Source organism: Vigna unguiculata, chromosome 4 (genome assembly GCF_037176805.1).
Source record: "Vigna unguiculata cultivar grain cowpea cultivar isolate G323 ecotype 2 chromosome 4, ASM3717680v1, whole genome shotgun sequence".
NCBI lineage: Eukaryota > Viridiplantae > Streptophyta > Magnoliopsida > Fabales > Fabaceae > Vigna > Vigna unguiculata.
The window spans coordinates 10,500,689-10,526,422 of NC_140795.1; the positions used below are offsets into that span (position 1 = coordinate 10,500,689).

Here is a 25,734-nt window from a genome sequence, read left to right on the forward strand (position 1 = left end):
TTTGATATCATCTTGAGAGTCTTTTTTCCTTCTTTCCTTCTTTTTCTTTCTTTTCCTGAACATTTTTTATTGAATAAATTTTACGTTGCTCCATATTTGTATTTCTTTCTTCTTTTATGTCTTCATAATATTTGATAGTTTGTAATATTTGAATAGTGGAACTTGATCATTATGGATATTCATCTTCTCGGTTCAATATTCTCTTGATATAAACTTCAAGATATTCTATAGGTATTATAAATATCATTTAAGATGGTTCTAACACAAAAATAATTGATCTTGCAACTATGTTTGATATTGTAATTTTCAAGAAAATCTTTAGTTTTTTTTTCCTTTTCAATCCACATTGTATGAGATCTCTTTCTCGTTGTAGGTTCTCTACTTTAATCTTCTTTACTTTAATTCTTCAAATCTTACGTCCATTGATAATATAGTATTTTGATTTTTCATCATGCATAAGAATCTCTTCATTATAGGAATGTTGTAATATAATCTTTAAATAATCTTCCTAGGACTTCTTCGTTTTTAAGATATCCTCTTGTTGACACTTCTATATGATAAAAGATTTTATTTAAAATTTTACCATTACTTCCTCCTTGAAATCAAAGAGCAGTTCATTTACGAAGATATTTTATGTTGTTTGTCCCAAAAAGAGATAATGTTTAATATAGAAGATATTAATATGATTTTCTATACAACGTTTAGATTTTTCTTCTTTAAGAAAATATTTTAAAAGAAAACATTTTAAACATATTGTCGCAACCGGGGTCACGACGGGACGGCGAAAAAATTATTTTAAAATAACAAAAGAGTCGCCACCATAGTTTATTAAGGAAAACTATAGAAAAACCTTAAAAAGAAGGGTTAAATATGTTTTTAGGCCCTAAACTTTGACCCAAAATTGGAATTCGTCCCTGGCCGAAACTTTGATAAATTTTAGTCCCTAAACTTTAAAAGTGAATGAATATAGTCCTTTTAACCCAATTTTGTTAACTTATTTTTAGGTTTCAAACACATTTTTCATTAAATATTGAGTCGAGAATGTGTCAAACAACATAAACAACTCCAATATTAACATGAAACACATTCGACATGTTGAAAAAAAGTCAAATTAATTGGGTTAAAAGGACTATATTCATTTATTTTTAAAGTTTAGGATCAAAATTTATCAAAGTTTTGACCAGGGACGAATTCCAATTTTTGACCAAAGCTCAAGGACTAAAAACATACTTAACCCTAAAAAGAAATAGTCTTCGAACCAAGTTTGGGTTCAGGAGTTAGTTACGTGTGGGGAAGGTATTCGCACCCCACAATGTTCGTCCAAAAACGGTTCCCTTTAATTAAGTGTGCAAAATTAATGTAATTTTTAAAATATTAGTTTTCCCCCAAAAAAATCAAACAGACAAACAAATACAAATTGGTATCTCCATTCGCAATGGAAAATCAGGATTACGTAGTTCTTAAAAAACTATTTGGAAAAAGGTTTTAAAAACATTTTTAATTTTTGGGAGGTGAACCCGACAAGGAATTGTCCTCGCTCCTATATATTTCCATTCAGAATGGAAAATCAGGGATCACGTAGTTCTAAAAAACAACTATGAAAAATGATTTTGAAAGGATTTTGATTTTTTTGAAGGTGAACCCGATAAGGACTTGACCTTGCTCCTACGTATTTCCATTCAAATGGCAAATCAGAGATCACGTAGTTCTAGATAAAATATTATTCGGAAATATGGAAAGGTTTGTAAACTCAAATTGTTTTAGAGAAGTTTTGTATGTTGTAAAAAGTAGTTATCAAGCAAGTCCAAGACCCACAAAGATAATTAAAAAGTATAAAAACTAATGATTATCAAGCGAGTACGAGGCTCGACATGATAATTAATTTTATGAACAATAATGATTATCAAGCGAGTTTGAAACTCCACATGATAATTAATGTTATGAAAATAATGGTTATCAAGCGAGTATAGGACTCGACATAATAATTAAATTTATGAAAAATAATGATTATCAAGCGAGTTTGATACTCGATATGATAATTAAAGTTATGAAAAATGATTATCAAGGAAGTCCATGATTCGACATGATAATTAAAATTATGAAACATAATTATTATCAAGCGAGTTCGGAACTCGACATGATAATTAAAGTTATGAAAAATAATGATTATCAAGCGAGTCCGAGACTCGACATGATAATTAAAGTTATGAAAAATGATTATCAAGCAAGTCCGGGACTCGGCATGGTAATTTAAATTATGAAAAATAATTATTATCAAGCGAGTTCGGGACTAGACATGATAATTAAAGTTATGAAAAATCATGACAATTAAAATTATGAAAAATAATGATTATCAAGCGAGTTTGAGAGTCGACATGATAATTAATGTTATGAAAATGATTATCAAGCAAGTCTGGAACTCAAGATGATAATTTAAATTATGAAAAATAAATTATCAAGCGGATCCGGGACTTGACATGATAATTAAAGTTATGAAAAATGATTATCAAGCAAGTCCGGGACATGATAATTTAAATTTTGAAAATCATGATAATTAAAGTTATGAAAAATTATGATCATCAAGCGAGTCCAAGACTCAACATGATAATTAAAGTTATGAAAATTATTATTTATCAAGCGAGTCAAAAACTAGACATGATAATTAAAATTTATTTAAGAAAAAACATTTAATTATCAAGCAAGTCCGAGACTAGACATGATAATTAAAGTTTATTTATTTAAAAAAAATATAATCATCAAGTAAGTCCAAGATTTAACATGACAATTAATAATTCTCAATATTAAAAATTTTAACGTAAAAGAAGATAATGATTTTTTTGTGAGATATGTAAAAATAGGAAAGTATGATTGTGAATATCAAAATAGGGTGTACAAAAAGAATTTTAATTAATATTGTAGGGAAAGTGTAAATACCAAAACAGAGGGTGCACAAAGTAAAAGAATAGGGGTACAAAGCGTAAAAACAGGGGTGTACGAAGCAATCTGGTCATATGAAACTTATGACTGCAAATATCAAAAGAAAGGGTTCGAAAAGAGCAAAGCAAAACAAAAACGAAATAAAAGTCTGAGACCCAATGAGAATTTTAAAATTTTGATTATCAAGCAAAATAAATGTTATGCGATATATCTATTAAAAAAAATCAATAATTGATAATTTTTGTAAAATATTATATATTTTTTTCATAAAAGAATATCACCAAACAAAAAAAAAATTCTCAGTTAATGCCTAGACATATTTAATATTCAATAGCTATCTCAAAATTCTTTATTCCAATATTCATGATTAGTGTGCATCTAGTGCATTATATTGAAACATCGAATATAAGCATCATATTATATTAGCCATTAAAATCAACACTCGCATTTCGATAAAAGAAATTAAAGAAAAAGTATAAAAGGTTTTGATTAATAAACTAACGTACCAAAAGAAGCTTCCAAATGTAGAGATTTATATATTCATATAAGGTTTATATTTCCTTGATACCTTTTATGCTAACACACATGCAACTTTCATCTAATATTAATGGCAATAAAGCCCATCCCAGATTTTGCATATTACACAACCAACTATTTCTTTTAACATAACAAACCCACATTATAAGAGACAATTTCATAAAAGAAATGATAATTAGAACATGTACATACGATGTCATGACGAGTTCAAGCTTCAGTGTAAGAGAAGGAAAAAAGAGAAAAAAACAATCAATATGTTCGATGCTATGATCTCATATAAATATCACAAGTAAATATAAAAGAAAGAAAAACCTGGATTTTTTTCACACCTGTTAGAAGATTTTTGCTTTTCAAAATCAAAACAATGTTTGCAAGTGTATCTCTCTTATCTTCTCAAAGCTCTATCTTTTGGTGGCTTTGCCTCTCCAAGAAGTATTTTTCAAGTGCTTTTTCTTTGTGTTTGGTATCGTGCTGTGTGATCCCTTAGTGTGAGTTGTTCTAGAATGATCGTTAATGAATGGTGATGAGTGTGAGATCCAAAAAAGATCTTTTTGACCTTGGGAAGAAGATGATAGTGGATAGAGGAGAAATCTCTCTTTTATGAAGTGGAGAAAAAAAAATAACTCAAGGAATGAGTGTAAAAAAAAGCATGAGATCATGAGACCTTTTTTCTATTTTTTTAGCATAGTCTAAAATATTAACTGTGTGCAGAGGTTGAGAGAAATGGGGAGAGAATCTAGATTGTGAGAGTGTAAGGAGGATGCAGTTGAGTAACGGTAACATATAACCACTTATTTTGAAATTTTCTTACTTTTTCTAATTTTAATTTTACTTCTTTCTTTAGTAAAAACTATATATATCTTTTTATTATTATTTTTATTATTTTTATTACTTTGTTTTATTAGCCTAACATATATTTTTTTAAACAATATTTTATAGTTTTTTACCTTTTTCTTTTTCTCATTTTTTTTATAAATTCAAATATATTTTATAAAACTATTTTGATTATTTAAAAACTATTTTTCTATTTTCAATTTATTATTATTCTTTTATTATAAAACTTATTTTTAATTCTTATTCTTAATCATTATTTTTATGTTTTTTTTGGTGTTTATCTTTTAAAAATTTATTTTCACTATAAAAATATTTTTCTTATCTTTTTCTATTTCGTTTACTTTTCTATTTGAAAAATGTTTAATTATGTTATATTATATATTTAAATTAATTGTCTAGAAAATAAAAAAAATAAGGTTATTATTAAAAATAAAATTTTATTTTATTTATTATTTAATCAAACAGATGAAATTGGGTGTTGACACATATAATACATATATCATAATTAGATATAATAAAATATAATTAAGTTAAATAAAATAATGTTACTCATTAATAAACTATTTTTTATATAGATAAAATAATTGTTTGACATTAAAAAAAAGTAATTTCAGGATATAATTTGTTGTGAAAATTTTTAATTCAGATTTAATTATCTAAAAATATTTTAAAAACATTATAATTTATAAATTTCATTTAAGCGGAATAAAGTACTATGCAAATCTTACAAGGTAAGAATAATAAAAATAATTAAGAAGTTATTTTGTATTTCTCGATAATCGAGACCAGTGTCCATGAAATGTGAATATCGCCTTGGACAAACATTCCTTTACACTCATAGATAATTAAATTTTGATTATGAATTGTCCTAGTCAAATAAAGTGTCATCAATTTCATCTTCGGAAGTACTTTTTTCCCCAACATTAGAAGCTTTATCAAAAATTGTGACAAACATATCCTCTCTAACCCAATTTAGTTCATCATTATTGTTTGTAGCATTTAGTTCAGTGGCATTTGATTTGTTAGATCCATCACCCATGTTAAAATAATCTCTTGGAACTTTTTTCATGACATAATGTCTCTTTTCTTCTAAAGGGTCCTAGATATAAAAACATTGGTGCACCTTAGAAGCTAGCACAAAAGGATCATTTTCGTAACATCTTTTGTTGAAATATACACACGTGAGACCATACTTGTCCTCTTCACCCTCAAACCAGTCACAATCACACATCACAAACTTAAAGCTACCATAATAGTCCAACTCAATTATATCTTTGATTGCTCCATAATAAGTGATAGGTTCAATCCTTGGATTTTCATCCTTAGAACTTGCAGAACTTGTAGTTATTGAAACCAATGTACGCCAAATTCTTGACTTTGGGTTTTCGCTTTCTTCCACTTTCCTCTTTTAATGTGGCTATTAACAATGTCATCATACTCCCTACAAATGCATTATTATGTTATTTTTTAGAATTAGAAAATAAATGTTTTTAAAGATAAAAAAGGCAATGAACTATTATCATACTTAATGTATATGTCGAGTGCACCACAATTGAATAAGAGGTATCGATGAGCTTGAGCTTTTGATGACAAATCCAATGAAAATGGTTTACCATTTTTCTTCCCTATAGGTCGACCAAGAGTTGAGAAATAATCACTTGAGTCTACTTCACATAAATCGTTGTAGTTATAATTACGACCTTCTCTATTTAGCCTTGTCTCTACACCTTCATGTAAATATCTTGAGCAAAAGGTCAAAGCTTCTTCTACCAAATACCCTTCAACAATTGAACCTTTTGGATAAGCTTTGTTACGAACATAACTCTTGAATCTACATAAATATCTTTCAATAGGATACATCCATCGAAATTGAACGAGCCCACCTAATCTCACTTCATTTGGAAGATGAATAGGCAAGTGAGTCATTATGTCAAAAAACCTAGGTGGAAAAATCATCTCTAGTTGAAAAATAATATCTACTACTTCTGCTTTCAAGTAATCCATATCCTGTAATTGTATAACCTTTTGACAAATAGAGCAAAAGAATGACCCAAATCGAATAAAAGGGTTAGCCACTATATTAGGCATAATGCTTTGTATTGCCATGGGAAGTAAGTGAAGCAACATCAAGTGAGCATCATGACTCTTGTAACCAGATATTTTATTAATGGTAGCATGCACACACTTTGAAATGTTTGAGGCACTTCTATATGGTAATTTGGCATGCTTAAAAACACCATAAAAAATAGACTTCTCATGTGCGTTCATCGAAAAACAAGCTGCTGAAAATTTTGCACGATCTTTACCAATGTCCCTTAGATGAAGATCTTTTCTTATTCCCATAGTGATGGACGTCCTTGGAGTAGGAGAGGGAGGAAATCCATGGAAAAATGTTGAGGAGAAGATGAAGTGCAGCGGAATAGAGAAAGGTTGCTCTCGGAAATGGAGAATTTGGTGAAGATGAAGAGTAGAAGTGGAGCTATGGTATGGAAGGTGGCTAGAGGAGATGAAGGAGAAGGTTAGCCATGTGTGCTCTCAAATTAATAGAAGTGTGGAGTGATCTCAAACACTAGCATCTATTAGCAATTTCAAGAGTAACCATTACATTATTTGAGTGGCTCTATTTATAGGCACATGGCCGGCCAAATAAAGAGAAAATGCAACAAAGATGAAATGCAAATGTAGCTTGGAGAAGAAGCTTGATTGTAGACCATGTGATGTAGTAGATGAGTCTAGATGGTGCCAAGTGGCGTATCACACTCTCCTTGCCCAAGTCACACACACCATGCTTCCATCACATGCTCCTTGCTTAGTTCATGCTTTGCTTGCATCCAAAAGGAGAGCCACTCTAGTAACTCTTGGCCAAAGGTGGCACATTGGGCTCGACCCAAATGATCCCAACAAGTGTTCTAGCTTTTATTGAAAGCAAAGCCTAAACAATGGCCCAATTTAAATCTAGACTACTTCCTTCATGTATCATCTCATATTTTAGAGATTTCTTTAGCCCATGTAAATAATGTAAAAAGCCCATGATTGACTTGATCATCTTGTGAGAGGCCCATGTGAATCTTTCTCATCATGCTTCTAGTGATTGGGCCTTGATATGGGTTTGGGCTTGTTGATGCACTTGAGCTTGGGCTTGTTGGGGTCACATCATCCCCTCCCCCTTGAAGAGGATTTGCCCTCAAATCTTGGTGGTCACCCTCTTCATCAAAAATACCTACAAAAGGAACCAAATCAGTAATGTTGAAAGTAGGATGCACACCATATTCCGGAGGAAGATCTAATTGATAAGCATTATTATTGATCTTCTTGATGATTTGGAATGGACCATCACCTCGGGGACTAAGTTTGGATTTTCTTATATTAGGAAATCTTTCCTTCCTTAAGTGCAACCAAACTAAATCTCCTTCATTAAAAGACCGAACTCTCTTGCCCTTGTTTTTAGAATGAGCAATCTTTTCAACATGGGCTTGAATTTGGTGTTTAACCTTCTCATGAAATTCTTTTATGAACTTGGACTTAGAAACCCCTTCTTTATGAACAAAATCAAAAGAAGTTGGAAGAGGTAATAAGTCCAATGGTGTGAGAGGGTTAAAACCATAAACTACCTCAAAGGGTGAGAGTTTGGTGGTGCTATGGACCAGTCTATTGTAAGCAAATTCAATGTGGGGAAGATACTCATCCCAAGATTTATGATTCCCCTTAAGCAAAACCCTAAGCAATGTGGAAAGGGATCTATTGACTACCTCAGTTTGCCCATCAGTTTGTGGGTAACAAGAGGTAGAGAAAGAAAGTTTTGTTCCTAGCCTAGACCACAAGGTCCTCCAAAAATGGCTTAGGAATTTAGCATCCCTATCAGACACAATTGTTTTGGGTAATCCATGAAGGCGAACCACTTCTCTAAAGAACAACTTTGCTATGTTGCTAGCATCATCTACTTTGTGGCATGGTATAAAATGTGCCATTTTAGAAAAACGGTCCACTACCACAAATATAGAGTCAACACCCCTAGAAGTCCTTGGAAGCCCTAGGACAAAATCCATACTTATATCCTCCCAAGGGGTGGAAGCAACAGGCAAAGGAGTATACATCCCTGCAGGCATTGCGCTAGACTTAGCATGCAAACAATTCAAACAACTAGCGCAATAGTTTTGTATTTCCCTTTTCATATGGAGCCAAAAGAATTTCTCTTTAAGCATGGCCAAAGTTTTGGCGACCCCAAAGTGATCCATAAGTCCCCCCTCATGCATTTCTTTGATCAAAAGTTTTCTATGAGATCCTAGAGGAATACATAGGCGACCTTCTTTGAAAAGATATCCACTTGAGAGATAAAAGCCGCCTTGGGACTTAGTGAGACAATCATGATAAATGGTAGCAAAGAAGGGATCATGAATATACAATTCACATATGTTGTCAAATCCAAGAATTTGGGATCCAAGCTTGGCTAAGAGAGTATATCTCCTTGATAGTGCATCAGCCACAACATTAGCTTTCCCTTTCTTGTACTTGATAACATAAGGGAATTGTTCCAAGTACTCAACCCACTTTGCATGCCTTTTATTCAATTTGTGTTGGCTCTTCAAATACTTGAGAGTTTCATGATCACTATGGATAATAAACTCTTTTGTTACAAGATAATGTTCCCAAGTATGAAGAGCTCGCACAAGAGCATATAGCTCTTTGTCATAGGTGGGATAGTTACGAGAAGGACCATTTAGTTTTTCACTAAAATAGGCAATTGGATGGCCTTCTTGTAACAAAACCGCACCTATTCCCACCCCAAAAGCATCACATTCTAGCTCAAAAGTTTTCTCAAAATTTGGAAGAGCAAGAATGGGAGCTTGGGTGAGCCTAGTCTTGATATCATCAAAAGCCTTTTGTTGTCTTTCACCCCACTCAAAAGATATGTCTTTCTTAACAAGTTCATTGAGGGGTGAAGCAATGGTGGAGAAGTTGGGGACAAATCTTCTATAAAAATTTGCTAATCCATGAAAACTTCTAATGTCCCCAACATTCTTTGGCACAGGCCATTCTTGGATGGCCTTGATTTTTGCGGGGTCAACATGCACCCCACTCTTATTGACCACAAATCCCAAAAAGATGACACTCTCTACACAGAAAGTGCACTTGTCAATGTTAGCATAAAGTTGGTGGTCTCGGAGAAGAGATAACATAACTCTTAGATGACCCACATGAAGTTTAGAGCTTGTACTATACACCAAGATGTCATCAAAATAGACAACAACAAACTTGCCTATACAATCTCGCAAGACATGATTCATTAGGCGCATGAATGTACTAGAAGCATTGGTTAGACCAAAGGGCATGACTAACCATTCATATAGACCAAATTTTGTTTTGAAAGCAGTTTTCCACTCATCACCTTTTTGAATACGAATTTGGTGATAACCACTTTTGAGGTCTATTTTTGAAAATATTTGTGCTCCATGTAATTCATCCAACATATCATCTAGTCTTGGGATTGCATGCCTATATTTTATGGTGATGTTGTTGATAGCCCTACAATCACAGCACATACGCCACTTTCCATCTTTCTTGGGCACCAACAACACAGGCACAGCACAAGGACTTAAACTTTTTTGAACCCATCCCTTGTCTAGCAACTCATTCACTTGAGTTTATATCTCCTTGGTCTCAATTGGGTTTGTCCTATAGGCAGGTCTATTAGGAAGACTTGCCCCTGGGACAAAATCAATTTGGTGCTCAATCCCTCTAAAAGGTGGGAGACCATGAGGGCCATCCTTTGGAAAAATATCTTCAAATTCATGAAGGAGAGCACGAATGGAAGGAGGTAGATCCTTAAGAGAAGGATGTTCAAGACAAGTGAGGATTGCTTGACAAAGTAAGAGGAAGGGAGGTTGCTCATTATGAAGAGTGTGCAAAAGAGTTTTATGAGTTAAAAGAACTTCATGAGCAACATCCTTAGAAGAAGAAACTTCCTCTACCTTTGTCTTGTCCTTTGAATCATTAGAAGCATTAGAGTTCTTGGAACTCTCTTCCTCTTTCCTAGCTCGCATTTGAAATTGATCACTAGCAACTTGGCTAGGAGTGAGGGGATGCAACACAAAAGTTTTTGAATGATGTTGGAGGGTGATCTCATTGGTGTGGCCATTATGTAAGGTTTTATGATCAAATTGCCAAGGCCTCCCCAAGAGAATATGGCAAGCTTCCATTGGGATTACATCACATAAAACTTTATCTTTAAATTTCCCAATGGAGAACTTGACTTTCACTTGATGTTCAACTTTGAGATCCCCATCTTCATTAAGCCAATGAAGTTTGTAAGGTTTGGGATGGGGTAACAAAGTCAAATTCAACTTCTCAACCAATCTTGTGCTACAACAATTGCAACAAGATCCACTATCAATGATCAAAGAACAAGTGTTTTTCAAAACCTCACATCTTGTGTGGAAAATATTTTCTCTTTGATCATTGAGAGGAATGCTAGGTTGGTTATTGAGAAGCCTCCTAATCATCAAAAGTTTCCCTTCATTTGGATATGAATGTTCTTGAGAATCACTAGAATGAGAAGTGTCGGAGTCACTTGAAGATGACTCCTCTTGGCTAGTGTAGAGGTCTTTGCCTTTAAGCACAATGGTGCGTTTGGTAGGGCATTGAGCGGCCACATGACCTCTACCTAGACACTTGAAACATTTGATATCACTACCTCTTTTGTTGGTGGAGGATTCACCCTTATCACTTACCTTTGTAAGACTCTTAAGAGTGGACTCTTTTTCTTTTGAAAAATCTTTCTTTGGAAAATCACTTTTAGAAAAAGAGGGAGAATCCTTGCGAGAAGGACGTCTCAAAAGTTGTTGCTCCACCTTGATGCTCATTTGAACAAGATCATTAATATTGCGGTAGGGGAGCAACTCAACTTTATCTCTTATGTTGTAATTGAGTCCACTTAAGAACCTAGCAATGGTAAGTTCCTCTTCTTCTTCAATTCCGGCTCTCATGATGTAGAGCTCCATCTTTTGTCTATACTCTTCTATAGACATAGATCTTTGTTGGAGCCTTTGGAGCTTGTCCAAGAGCTCTCTTTTGTAGTAGGAGGGAACATGGCGGGCATGAAGGGCTTCCTTAAGATCATTCCAATAATCAATATCATGTAGCCCTTTTCTCCTTCTTTGGAGGACTAAGGAAGTCCACCAATTAAGAGCATGCCCTTGAAAGCTAAGAGTAGTTAGAGACACACGCCTCTCTTCCTCCACAACATGACTCTCAAACAATTGTTCTACTTTGGCAATCCAATCAAGAAAAACCTCAACATTATCCTTCCCATAGAAATGAGGCAAATCAATTTTAACTTCCTTTGGGTGAGGAGGTATGCGCCTTTGCCTTCTTACACGAGGCGATTGTCTAAGGTTAATGCGCTCATCTTCCTCCTCTTCAAAATCATACTCATGCCTTGAAGGGGCACGAGAAGGCCTAGGAGAGGCACGGTTATTGTGGTTGGGAGGGGTAAGTTGATTGGCAATTAATTGAAGATTGGCTTGGATGGAAGCCATTTGAATTTTAAGGTCCCTAACCTCTTGAGAGAGATTATTTAGGACTCTAGGATCAACCTCAACCTCCTCATCACCACTTGTGTGGAGGTTGTTTTCATCATGTTGTTGATGTTGGGTACTAGCACGAGTAGCCCTTCTAGTGCTCATGGTGATTGAAAGAACTTAGAACTTTAACAAAAATAGTGAAAGAAGAAACCAAGCACAAGTAGACCTCCAGGTAGGCGAGGTGAGTCTAAAAGACTTCTTAAGTACCAAGGCCAATCCTTGCCAAGATGTACTTGCAAAAGGTTTCAAAGATCACACAATTGTTTAAGGCTAAGTAAATAGAATCACTTGAGACACTAAGCACTAACAAACAAGACTCAAAGAAAAGAAAAGACTAACACTAAAAACGGACCCCTAAATGGCAAAAAATTTAGAGACTTTGGTCTCACAAATTTAAACCACTAAGCGTCTAACTATGCGGCCTAAAAGCAAGGTGAGAAAGCACTTAGAACTTTCAACACACACACTTACTAAAACGTTGCACTAGAATATGAAAAAGGTTCTACTTAGGAGATGGGATTGAACACCTTTGGTTCCCCAAGACACCTAAGTAGGCCATGGATACAATGGAATGTTCAAAGCAAAAGAAATTGATGCACAAGTTTTGGTACAAAGTGAAGCAAACCGAGAGCAAATTGGATGCTAGAAAACAAGATTTTAAGGCTTTTTGGAGAACCAATAAAATGCCTTAGAATGCTTCAATTGTACCAAAAAGAGGTGTCCAAATTATACACAATTAAAGAACTAAAAGGTGTTGCTAAAATAAGGTCCAAAATGTGCAGCCAAAGACTCCAAAACAGCACCAAAACAAGCTCTCCAAAATCACAGCTGCTGGAAAATCCCGAGAGCAAAAGAGGCTTTGGGAGCCTTTGTATATGACCAAATTCAAGCACCAAAATGTGGAAAAGTGTCCTTGGCAGCACCACACTACTACAACATCCAAAAACAACAACCAAATCTACAAAAGAGTGAAAGAAAGAAACAAAACAAACTATGGCAAGCAAACTAATTAGCACACACTCTCTCAAATGAATAAGCTCAAAACTCTCAAACTCTCAAAGGTGAGGAGAAGGCAAGCATATAGAAAACACACAAGCTAAAATTCTACTTCAATATCCACCACCTAAGATGCTACCATATCATATAAACCATTCTAAACTCCATAGCATCATTAATCAACCAAAACCGAGAGACAAGTAGATGAACCCAAACAAAGGAGAAAGCAAGAAAAGCTAATTAGAAATGTTAAACCAAAAGAGAATTGAAATGAAACATGACTAGAAGGAGGTTCAAGAAGTGACAAGCAAGAAATTAAAGGCTGGAAAATAAAAGCAAGCACCACAAAGGGAACCTAGAAATGCACTAGAATAGATGAAAACAGCAAAAACAGCAAGATAATAGTGCTCAATCATATGGCTGAAGTACTCATTGCAAAGTAGTAGCAAATGAAGTGATGAATTAACTTCCAAAGCAAATCAATAATGAAGCAATATAGAGTACAAACTCAAGCCAAAATTCATGTGAAAACGAGCACTAAAAACACACAAACACGCACAAAACATTAATGAAACAGTGAGTTTCCGGAAACTGCAGTGCCAAAAAACGGAAATATGAGCCTCAACTTGCGTGATTTTTCATTTTTTTTTGTGCTCAACATTTTTGAATGATTCTTTTTTTGTATTTTTCGTCTGGATGTTAACTAAATGAGGCAAAAATCAGATTGAATTTTGGTGCACTGAGTTACTCACAAAAAATTAAAAACAGAGACTGTGCGTGCAGTGATTTGGTAGAAAACAGAAGAAAACTGGAGCAGATTTGCTCTCTGAAATTGTAGGAGATGTTATATGGAAAACATAGCTAAAGAACTTGATTATGAACTGAAATCAAGCATGAATCATAGAAATGGATGAAAAACAGTGAGGATTCAGGCCTTAAACATCCACACACTTCCTTGAAGGATCATAGTGTTTTGGCTGTGAGATGTGGCGCGGAAACTCAATCAATTCAGTAAGCAATGCAATCAAACGGTGGAAAAGATGAATTAAAGCACAAACAAAGCATAGAACATGACTTAAACATAACTGAAATGATAAAATGCAAAGAAGGACTGAATTCACCGAATAAAAATGCAGAAAACTCAAGAACCAAAGAACAAGTGCTGGAAAAACGAAAATGGAACCTAAAAACAGATTTGCACCAATGAAGCAAGGAGTACTACAAGGTGAATCAATGGAGATTCATGTAGCCTCAATGTCAAACGGTGGAGAACATTAAAAACATGAAAAAATAGCAGCAAAAGTGAAGAAAACAGTGAAGAAGAGAGACAAAACGGAAAATGAAAGAGGAGACAAGTATGGACCAAGAACCTTACCCAAACCAAGAGGATGGATGCACCAAAGGCTTGGATGGCTCTGATACCAATTGATGGACGTCCTTGGAGTAGGAGAGGGAGGAAATCCATGGAAAAATGTTGAGGAGAAGATGAAGTGCAGCGGAATAGAGAAAGGTTGCTCTCGGAAATGGAGAATTTGGTGAAGATGAAGAGTAGAAGTGGAGCTATGGTATGTAAGGTGGCTAGAGGAGATGAAGGAGAAGGTTAGCCATGTGTGCTCTCAAATTAATAGAAGTGTGGAGTGATCTCAAACACTAGCATCTATTAGCAATTTCAAGAGTAACCATTACATTATTTGAGTGGCTCTATTTATAGGCACATGGCCGGCCAAATAAAGAGAAAATGCAACAAAGATGAAATGCAAATGTAGCTTGGAGAAGAAGCTTGATTGTAGACCATGTGATGTAGTAGATGAGTCTAGATGGTGCCAAGTGGCGTATCACACTCTCCTTGCCCAAGTCACACACACCATGCTTCCATCACATGCTCCTTGCTTAGTTCATGCTTTGCTTGCATCCAAAAGGAGAGCCACTCTAGTAACTCTTGGCCAAAGGTGGCACATTGGGCTCGGCCCAAATGATCCCAACAAGTGTTCTAGCTTTTATTGAAAGCAAAGCCTAAACAATGGCCCAATTTAAATCTAGACTACTTCCTTCATGCATCATCTCATATTTTAGAGATTTCTTTAGCCTATGTAAATAATGTAAAAAGCCCATGAATGACTTGATCATCTTGTGAGAGGCCCATGTGAATCTTTCTCATCATGCTTCTAGTGATTGGGCCTTGATATGGGCTTGGGCTTGTTGATGCACTTGAGCTTGGGCTTGTTGGGGTCACATCACATAGATGTGGTCTTTTGTCTCCCCTTGGATATCCAAAAGAGTCCTGATAATACTATCACATATATTTTTCTCAATGTGCATGTGATGTAATTTATTTGTTGTGCAATAAGGCAACTAAAAAAAGATTGACCACTTTTTCCATGGACCATCAATTTTCTTTTTTCCATTCTTTCCAAATTTATTTATGAAATCTTTTAACATCTCTATGATTTTTGTGCCTTCTAATTTTTGTGGTGTATACCTAAGTTCTTTCTTTCCATTGAACGACTTCTTATTACCTCTCCAAGCATGGTTCGGTGGTAAAAAGACATGATGATCCATATGACACATCTTATGACTATGTTTTAAGTAGAATGACTTAGTGTCATAATTGCAATATACACAAGCTAATTTACCTTTGGTACTCCAACTTGACAACATTGCATAGGCTGGATAGTCACTAATAGTCCATAGAAGTGTTTGAAATGTTTCATCCTTTGAAGCATCATATGTCTCTACCCCAAACTCCCACAACTCTTTCAACTCCTCAATCAATGGTTGTGGTCCAGGAATCAACAATGACAACATTGTATATTCAGGTTTCATGCACAATCAAGGTGGCAAGTTGTACACGACCATCATGATAGGCCATGTACTATGTGATATGCTCATAGTCCTAAATGGGTTGAAACCATCACTTACTAAGCCAAGTCTTACATTGCACGAGTCAGAGGAAAATTCAAAATGAAGCCTATCAAAGTACTTCTAAGTTTCACCATCAACGGGATGTCTCAAGTTTCCATCTTTTGATCGTTCTTCATCATGCCACCTCATCGAATCCGTAGTCTTTGAACACATAAATAGTCTTTGAAGTCTTGGAATCAATGGAAAGTGCCTTAAAACTTTCGGAACTTTATGCTCATGCTTAGGTTCCTTGAACTCATAATTGACTTCAGGAAATTCCTTCCACCATGGCATTTTTGTAATAAAAGTAACAGTTATTATGACTAGTGAAAAAGGAATCTATCATAATAAGTGAGAAGGGAAAATTTATTATGACAGGTGCAGAGGACCTATCATAGTAGATGGACACGGTGGCAAAATTGAAATTATGTTAAAAATATATTATGACAGATTTAGAGATACCTGTCATAATATCTTCAAATCCCTAATTTTTTCTTTCCCTCTTTTCTTTTTCTCTTTCCCGTCTCCAGTTTCTCCCAAATTTAGACGCACAACTTCTTTCTAAACAGTCGCGCACCCTTCTCATGTTCACCGTCCGTTCGCAATCCACTCGGCGTCTGCTCGTCCTCCATCGGTCGTCTACGCACCGCCGCATTGTTTGCCTTTCGTCTGCATTTTTTCCGCGCCGTCCGAGAGCTGTCCACGCGCCTTCGCACACTGTTCGCGCGTCCTCTACGCACCGCTCGCGTCCTTCGTGCATCGCCGCGTCCTTCGCGCACCACTCACGTCCTCCGCGCACCGTCGCGTCCTCCGCGCACCGTTCTCCCTCCGTTCGTGCACTATTCATGGTTGCCATGGTGGTGATTCAGCCTCCCTTTGGACTCAACCTTCTCAAGTAAGTGAGCTTTATCTCATGGCTTTTCAATGAGTTTCAAAGTATAACGTAGATCTTTTTTTTTCAAGAAAGAACTTGACCATGTCTGTTCAATTTATTATTGGTACTCTATTTTTATTCTGAATCAATTACTTTTTGAATTAATAGTATAGGTGGCTATCATCCAAATCAAGTGCTTCTGCCAAAGTGAATTCGACATTTGAAGAAAAGTTTCGTAATCTCAAACTTCAGGTTAGCCTCTTTACGTTCCAGTTATTATCTTTATGTTCCATTCTGTTTACCTTCACAGTATAGTAAGTTCACTGATTGTCCCAGCATCGTCAACTTGTGCAGTGGTAAGTTAGACTTATTATGATTGTTAATCGGACACCTATCATAGTAAGTCTGACTTACTATGACAGGTTTCTGCAGTGTCATAAAAAATGTGCATTTTCTATGACTCCTGAAACTATGACACCAGAATACCTGTTATAGTATGCTCATTTTACTTGTCATTATAAGCCCATTTTTCAGTAGTGCAAAAATTAAAATTTGTAAAAACAGAGTTTGGAGTCACCACCATAGTTATTATAGGAAACTATGGAAAACCATAAAAAAAGAGCAAGGTCTGAGAAAAACTAGATTTTGGATCTGGGAGTCGGTTTCACATGGGGAAGGTATTAGCACCCCGCAACGCTCGTCCTAAAACGGTACCTTTAATTAAATGTGCAAAAGTTTTGTGGTTTTTCAAAATATTTATTTTTCCCAAAAATGTTAACAAAAGAATGTACAAAAAAAAACAACAAAACTATTTTTTTGATTTGTTGGGTCTGACGAGGATTAATCCTCGCTCCTACGTATCTCTATGTGAATGGAGAATCAGGGTTACGTAGTTCTTTATGAAAAACTATTTGAGCCTTTTTGATTTGATTTTTTTTTTATAATTTTGAAAAACTTTTTTATTTAAATTTTTACTATTTGGAATTATTTTAAAATTGATGTTAGACAAACACTATAGAAATGAGAAAAACTATTTTTTGTTATGATTTTTAGAATAAGACAAAACAAAACCCAAAAGTAGGTGAAAAAACGTATAATATTAAAACAAAATATAATGAAAATTTGGGAATGAATAAATGAAAAAATTTGGCACTGACATACCTCTTAAACTTTCCAGTTCCTCCTCTTCTTTATCAATCTTCTGTTCCCTACATTATAACTATCTTCTTATTTTTTTTTCTACCTCCTCCAATATGTTTGTTTTTTTTAAGAGAGATGAAAGAGGAGGGGTGTATGTGAGAGTGATGAGGGGAAAGAATTAGAGAAGTATAAAGAATTTTTTTTCGATCATGACAGAGTGAGTATTTATACTCACACCTTGCAATATCAATGCAATCTCGGCCTTAATTGTAACGAACAATATAAGGAAGGAATTGGTCATGATAGTAGCAAATTATGAGTATCAAATCGTAGCAAATCAGAGCACAAAATCAATCATCATCAATAACAAATCAGAGCACAAAATTAATCTCAATTAATAATATTGATTCTTACCCTTTGAAGAGATATTGCTTCTACTTATTATTATATAATTAATTTCTCTATCAGGAACAAAGGTAGAAAATATTTGAGTTATTGGGCTCATGAAAATTAATAACAAATTGGGTTCTTCCACCTTTTTTTCTTTTTTTTTCTCTCTTTTTTTTCTTTTTTTTTCTAAAATTAAAGTTTGAAAATATTTAAAGAAAATTTTGTTTCACCTTATTTTTTACCTTTATTTTTATTTTTTGAAAATAAATTTATTCACCCGGAAATTGGGTGTTTACACTTCTTTTTCTCAAAATTCATATAAACTCTAATTTTACTGTTAAAGAGATTATGTCATTAACCTATGTACCGTTCCAAACAAAATCTCTCTCTCTCTTAATTGCTTTTAAAAGTCATTGTCTAAAATAACTTTTTTATCATTTGGAAGTAACTTATACTGTTTTAAAATTATCTTTTATGTGTTTCAAGAATAATGTAGTTTAATAATTCTATGAAATTAATAAATTAAGACAAAAAGCATACTAAATTTATATAAATCTGCTCTAATAGAATATAGTATAGAAAAGTGCAGAACAAATAAAAATGCACCCTGAAGAGAGCATTGTTCTTTTTTTGGTTTATGATTCTCACCCACTAAACCCAAAAATACTTTCTATTTCATTTTCACAGAACCCTACACAAAAATTGTTTTCTATTTCTTTTTCACAAAAACCCTAAACTTAAGCATTGAAAAATACCTTATGCTCCACCGCAATATTTTTGAGAAAAGTATTATGCGCAATGAAACAAAATATGGAAGAGATAAGGAGACGGTGAAAAACAAAATTGGAGAAGAAAGACTTACTGTATTTGGATGACTGTGAGTAGGTGCGGAAATATTGTGTTGTGAATACTGCAAAGACAAAGAGTAATGTGATAAAATCAGGGTTAAAAAAATCACCAAAGGTGTGCGGGAACCTAAAAAGTTCAAAATTTAAAATAATCAAGATAACATTATAACACTTTAGGTCCCTGACTTTTTTTTTATATAATATTTTTTTGGAATTTAAAGGTATCATCTTATAAGTTGCATTTAAGACAAAAAATAAAAATAAATGTGTCAAATATTACATTCTAAAAATTACAAAATTTAAAATATGTACATTTTAAGAGATATGGTTTAAAATACCCACATTTGATAAAATGTGGCCTATACCTATAAGTAGTTAAAAAAATGTTGCTTTTAATAAAATAGGCAACGATTTTATTATATTTGTTGTTTTAAAGAGAATTAAACACATTACAAAGTTTACAATTAAAAATTGTTGCTTATATATACATATAGGTAAAAATAAGTGTGGCCTATTGTGAAAATATCTTAATTTTTGATTTAGATATTTTGAAACAATTTAAAATAAAAAATATATAAAAAATATATAAGACTACTTAAAATAAATGTGATTTAAAATATACATAATTTAAAAAGTGTGGGCTAAAGTGTCCACGTCTTAATATTTATGCCCTTTAATTATTTACATTTTATTATATGTTGTTTAAAAGAAATAAACAACATTTTTCATATATCATTAATATATGAGGCAAATAAAACTCACATTATAGACATTAATAAAAAACTGTGACTTATTTTTACATAAAGCTATGATCTGTTAATCGTTGTCATTGTAACATTGCCTGAGCCATAAAATGGTGTAGTGATATTTTGCTTAATGGACCGGTGTATCAAAGATACCAAATCACCTTGTCAAAGTTACGAATTTTTTACCTAGACTCTCGGCATAACAAAACTTTTGAATTTGCGCCATTCAAATATTGTTTTGTTATTAGTCAACCAGAATGACATTATATCGAATTAACAACATAATCAAGATTTCCAATTTATCACAATCAAATGTTTATTTTATATTAGGACGACTGGAACCATTAATTGGGATCAACATCTAAGAGATTAGATTACATTTGAATCCGGTCTAACCAAGTATAATTAAAATTTAATATTTTAAAATTTATATTCAACTATTTAAATTTTTAAATTTAGATTATTTAAATTATAGATTAATTCGGTCGAATGTTTCAGATTATAAATTTATTCTATATTAAACTTTTTAATAAAAGAATTTTTTTTGAATAAATAAATCTTTAACTTAAAAAAATGACATATATAATTTAATAATAATTATTAAAAATATATTTATATATTTGTAAATATCAAAATTTAAATTTGAACTGAATTGAGATTTTATAAAATTTCAGTCCACTGTCAGAATCGGATCAAATTTTTACTCAATTTTATTTAATTTAACAAACATTCTCAAGGTTATTGAATACAACCCTGTACTCAATTTTACATATTTTACTTGATGTTTTCAGGTTTACTCGAATACGATTGGCATTTCAATTAAACTTTAAAAATATTTTAAATTTTTTATCAAGACCGGTACAGAAATTTCCAATTCAACCTTCAACCTGTTCAGCTTAAAAGCCTGTGAAATACAACCACAAGGATTCTATTTAATATAATATCTAAGTAATATTAATTGTTGTAATATCAATAAGGTGTTTTATGCATTTGTCCTCTCTTTTACCCATTCTCTTTCTATCAACACACTTAATAGGTAATATTTTTTTATTTGTAATGCCAGCTTCATATTAAAAATTATTAGTTACAAATAAATGAATTAATTATACAACGTAAATACTGCAAGCTAGTTCAGTAACTTAAAAAATAATGAAAGAAAAATTAAAGTAAGTGGTTATCCACAATGATTTTGAGGTAGATAGTTTGAATAAAAGTAACTACATGGTGTTTTAACCTTTGACTAAAAATAATTTTCAATCACTTAAACGATTCTCATTTAATTTTCTGAAATAAAATAGAAAGTAGATTAAATATGCTGCATTAGCAACAAAAAAATACATCAAAATTTTAATTATGATAATAATTACTTCATTTACAATTTTCGGAGACAATATCGCAGACTTCACCAGATTGCACGTCATGTTTGCATTCTATTGTCTTTGAATGATTGCACCATGAAGAAAACGAGGAGTATGCTAGTTTTCAGATGTATGACTGGTTGTAAGAGAATACTGCTAAATTACTTTTAAGAAAACTTTGGAATTTTCGAAAATATTCATATAAAATATTTAGTGTTTATACGATAAAATATCCAATCTCTTTAATTAGTATAATATGCATAGTATGATATATTATCATAATTTTGTAAGTATGAATTATAATTATTAAATATTGTCATTATGTTTATGTTATTATCTGATAAAATAATATAATAAATATGGAAGCATGTTCCATCCAGTAATAATTAGTGAAATAGATATATGAAATAGTTTTTAATGCTGTAAGATAACATACTCTAAAGAAGGGAAGCCCAAATAACATATATATGCAACACAGTAGAAGTGAAGTCTTTATTTATGAGTCACGTATAACACAACATAAAGAGGGTAGCCTATTGATCTCAGCATACCCAGTCCAAACAGAAAATAAACTATAACATATAGTTTTTAATTTTTTAATTATTCATTAATTATATTATATGATATTATATAATATTACATAAACATTACAGGAGAAGTACAGGTTCCTTGTGAAGCACAATTGATGTACTGGGGGATAGGGTCTGTGTTCAAACATATCCTTATTTCAAATATAAGTCCTCTTCTTCCACTTCCACTTCCACTTTTTCCACTTTGTCTACTTTTTCTACTTTTTCTACAGTGTAGTTCTGGCTCAACACCTATAGCTGAGTTGCGTATGGCTGAGATGATATCATTTATATGATATGGCTTACGACGTGATATACCCGCATTTATAAGTATTGCTTGAAGATCATTCCTTGCATAGATATCTAATGTCAACCTGAAGAAATCAAACTGCTGCATATTCGAGCACGTTCCATGCTTCTCCCACTCATGCTCCCAAAACTTAGTATAATTCGTAGAATAATAATTTGGCCAAACTTGTTGAAGTCGAGGTCCTATATTTTGTATCTAATAAAATAAAAAATAAAAAATATCACTTTCCAACATTAAAATGTTATTACAATTAAGAAATAGATACCTTACTCTTAGATCTAATAAAACAAAAAAATAACTTTTTCGAATATTAAAATATTATTATAATTAAGAAATGAAAATCTTACCACAGAAAGATTTAATCCGTCTACTCTGCAATTGAATGGTTGTGGAAAAGCGTTGGTCGATGGCCATAGACCATGCACAGTGAATTTCGTCGATAATGCTATTGTTGATGACGTACACAACCTATTACCATGGCAAAGACCTCGGGGATAAATTTGTGCAATTGTGAAGTAATCGAATCCATTAATGGAACCATGAAATAATAAAAAGATGATAAAAGTAAATATAATGTAATTCATTATAAATGTATGTAATAAAATAATGAAAAATCATGAAGTCTAATGATCCAATTTATAGGACTTCTTCTCATTATAAAAGTTAGTTAAACAAAGGTTCTATTAAATTTTATAATTAATTGTAAAATCAAATTTTTATTTAAAATATGGTACTGTTTTATACCTAATTAATGAGTAATTTTATTAATTAATATATCCAAACAATGCATGTGACACTCTATATCTATATAATTGTCTTTTTGCTCTCTCTATATATACCTCTAAATAAATAAAATTATAATATAAACATAATAGTTAAGCATAATAGTTTAATTTATTAAATATTATCTAAATTTTAACTAATACATTACACAAAATAACAAAACTGTAAGTTTTGGCTAGATTTTATCGAATTACATACTTATTCTTCAAATTGAGAAAAAAAAACAGTCATATATTATCATTTTTATTTTAAGATAAATAATTTTAATTCTCTGTCTCTCTCTATATATATTCTAAACATAACATATGAATGACAATAAAGATAGTAATTATAATTTAAACATAGCACATTCATATAAAGAATGAGACACACATGCTGTGTCCTTTATCAACAAACATATACAGATGGAAAACAATCCTAATGAAAACTTTTGAAATATAACATTATATATATATATAAATCAAGTCTCTTATATATTTGAAATTTTTTTAAAGTTAAGAAATTATTATTTGACGCACATAATGAAATTATTATGTATGCTATACTTTATTTATGTTTAACACCTGGTATTTAATATTTATCGAAATTAATAATAGATACATATTACTGTATTTAACACTTCAAGAACATCACTGTGAAATATGAAGTGTTTCTGCTTTATTTCTATTCATGTAATACTTCATATTTCATATTGACAAAAGTATACGAAGAAAAATATTTTGTATTAGCTTGTTCGGACATTCTATTTATTATCACATGCGAAAACACAAGTGTTTCTGCTATATATATATATATATATATATATATATATATATATATATATATATATATATATATATATATATATATATATATCCTGATAACGTGTGTTTGTATTTTTTTTTTAAATATTTATTATAAATAAAATTTAATATTTATTTGTATGTATAAATTTTTGAAAAAAAATAATATATTAATTAATTCTCTTAAAAAGGTATAATATATTTTTCAATGAATTTTGTTAATTCTACATAAAAACACATCATAATGTTTTTTTCAATTTTAAAGAACTAAAATAAAAAGTAATACAAAGTTTGTATGACATAGTAAAAGTATAAGTAAAAAGCGAAATAAATAACCTGATAGGTGTGATAGTAAAATGTTTCCTATTTAAAGAATTTTATTTGATTTTTATTTATTATTATGATGACAAATATCAATTTTTACTAATATTGAAATTGTATCATATTCTAAATTTTTGGGCAGTATTTTAGATTTTCTCAATATAAATGTTTTTCATTTATAAAATTGTACGGTAATTTGACCATACGAAGATAAATTAAGTTTAAAAGTTTTAATAAACAAATTATAGTACTATTCTACTACTATTATTATTATTATTATTATTATTATTAGGGTACGCACAGGTGCGATAGCGCATGTGTGTACGCATTTTTTAAATATGAATGATAGTATATTAGTAGGTAATAGTGTAATATTATTAAATATATAAAATAAATTTATATTTATTTAAAATAAAGTGAAACGAATAGGGAAATTTAAAAATAAATGTTACTCTAGTGCATGGCCCTCACTCATCAACCCGGCCCCTTCGCCAACAACGTCTACCTGCACCCACCTGCCTCCATGTATGAGTTGAAGCTGCGTGCCGCCGATTACGTCCGTATGGAGGAAATGCAAACCCTCCATACAAAATTTTTCAATGATTACGCACCCTCTACTGCCAACCCCACTCCACAACCTCCCCGTCCTGATCCGAGACCTCGAGAACCCCAACAACCCCGCTTCACCAGATACGCCCCTTTAAATGTTCCTAGATCCCGCCTCCTTGATGAGGCCTTACAGGCCAACCTCATCCCACCATCCCGTAAGACGACCATTCCCCCCAATGCGGACATGGTAACCCAGCGCGGTATAGAGGCTAATCCTGAAAACTGCAATGCGATCATTGAAATGCGAAGCCCCACCAGTGTCAAAGAAGTACAACGCCTCATAGGCCGCCTCACCACCATTTCCCACCTCCTTCCCAAACTAGCCGAACAAACCCAACCCATCATACAGCTGCTCAAAAAATCTGCCAAGTTCACGTGGAATGATGATTATGAACAAATATTCCAAAAGCTAAAAACCACCCTCACCTCACCACCCATCCTTCATAAACCGGACACTCATCAACCCTTATTGGTCTATATCACCACCATAGATCACATCGTCAGCGCCGCGCTGGTTCAAGATGTCGGTGGCACCCAACATCCTGTTTACTTCGTCAGTAAAACCCTACAAGACCCCGAAAGCAGATACCAGATTGTGGAAAAGTTGGCCCTATCCCTGGTACACGCAGCCTGTCGCCTACGCCCATACTTCCAAAATCATAACATCATCGTCAAAACTGACTACCCAATTCAGAAGATATTGCAGAAACCAGACCTTGCGGGACGGATGTCGTCTTCAGCCGTTGAGTTATCCGAATTCAACACCTGCTACAAACCTCACGACCCCATCAAAGCTCAATGCCTTCTAGACTTTGTCAACGATCTCCAACAAACTCCTGAAGAGGACCAATGGACACTTTATTTTGATGGTTCATCCAACCCAAAGGGACAAGGTGTTGGCATCGTACTAGAAGGCCCCAATGACATCCTCATCGAAAAATCCCTTCACTTCGCCTTCAAGACATCTAACAACCAAGTCGAGTACGAAGCCATCCTCGTCGGCTTATCCCTGGCCCGCGAGGTTGGTGTCAATGACGAGTTGGTGTCAATGACGAGTTCCAGATCAACATGCAAAACCGATTCCAAGCTTACTGTAGGCCATTTAAATGACGAGTTCTAGATCAAAGGCCCTACCCTCCTAGAATATTACCATCTGGTCCAGAAAGTCGTCCAGTCCGCCTCCGAACAAGTCTGCATCCAACACATTCCCAAATTCAAA

At 33.0% G+C, this 25,734-nt stretch overlaps 1 long non-coding RNA gene and 1 pseudogene across 1 annotated transcript; both read right to left on the reverse strand.

The window, feature by feature from the left end:
- Positions 1–5,176: 5,176 nt before the first annotated feature.
- On the reverse strand, positions 5,177–15,203 carry LOC146886771 (uncharacterized; annotated as a pseudogene).
- Positions 15,204–21,598: 6,395 nt separating this feature from the next.
- On the reverse strand, positions 21,599–22,605 carry LOC114172493 (uncharacterized). Its single transcript, XR_014994167.1, has 2 exons — positions 22,368–22,605; positions 21,599–22,215 (listed from the first exon to the last, which is right to left on the reverse strand). It is a non-coding gene; the product is annotated as an uncharacterized LOC114172493 (long non-coding RNA).
- Positions 22,606–25,734: the final 3,129 nt, after the last annotated feature.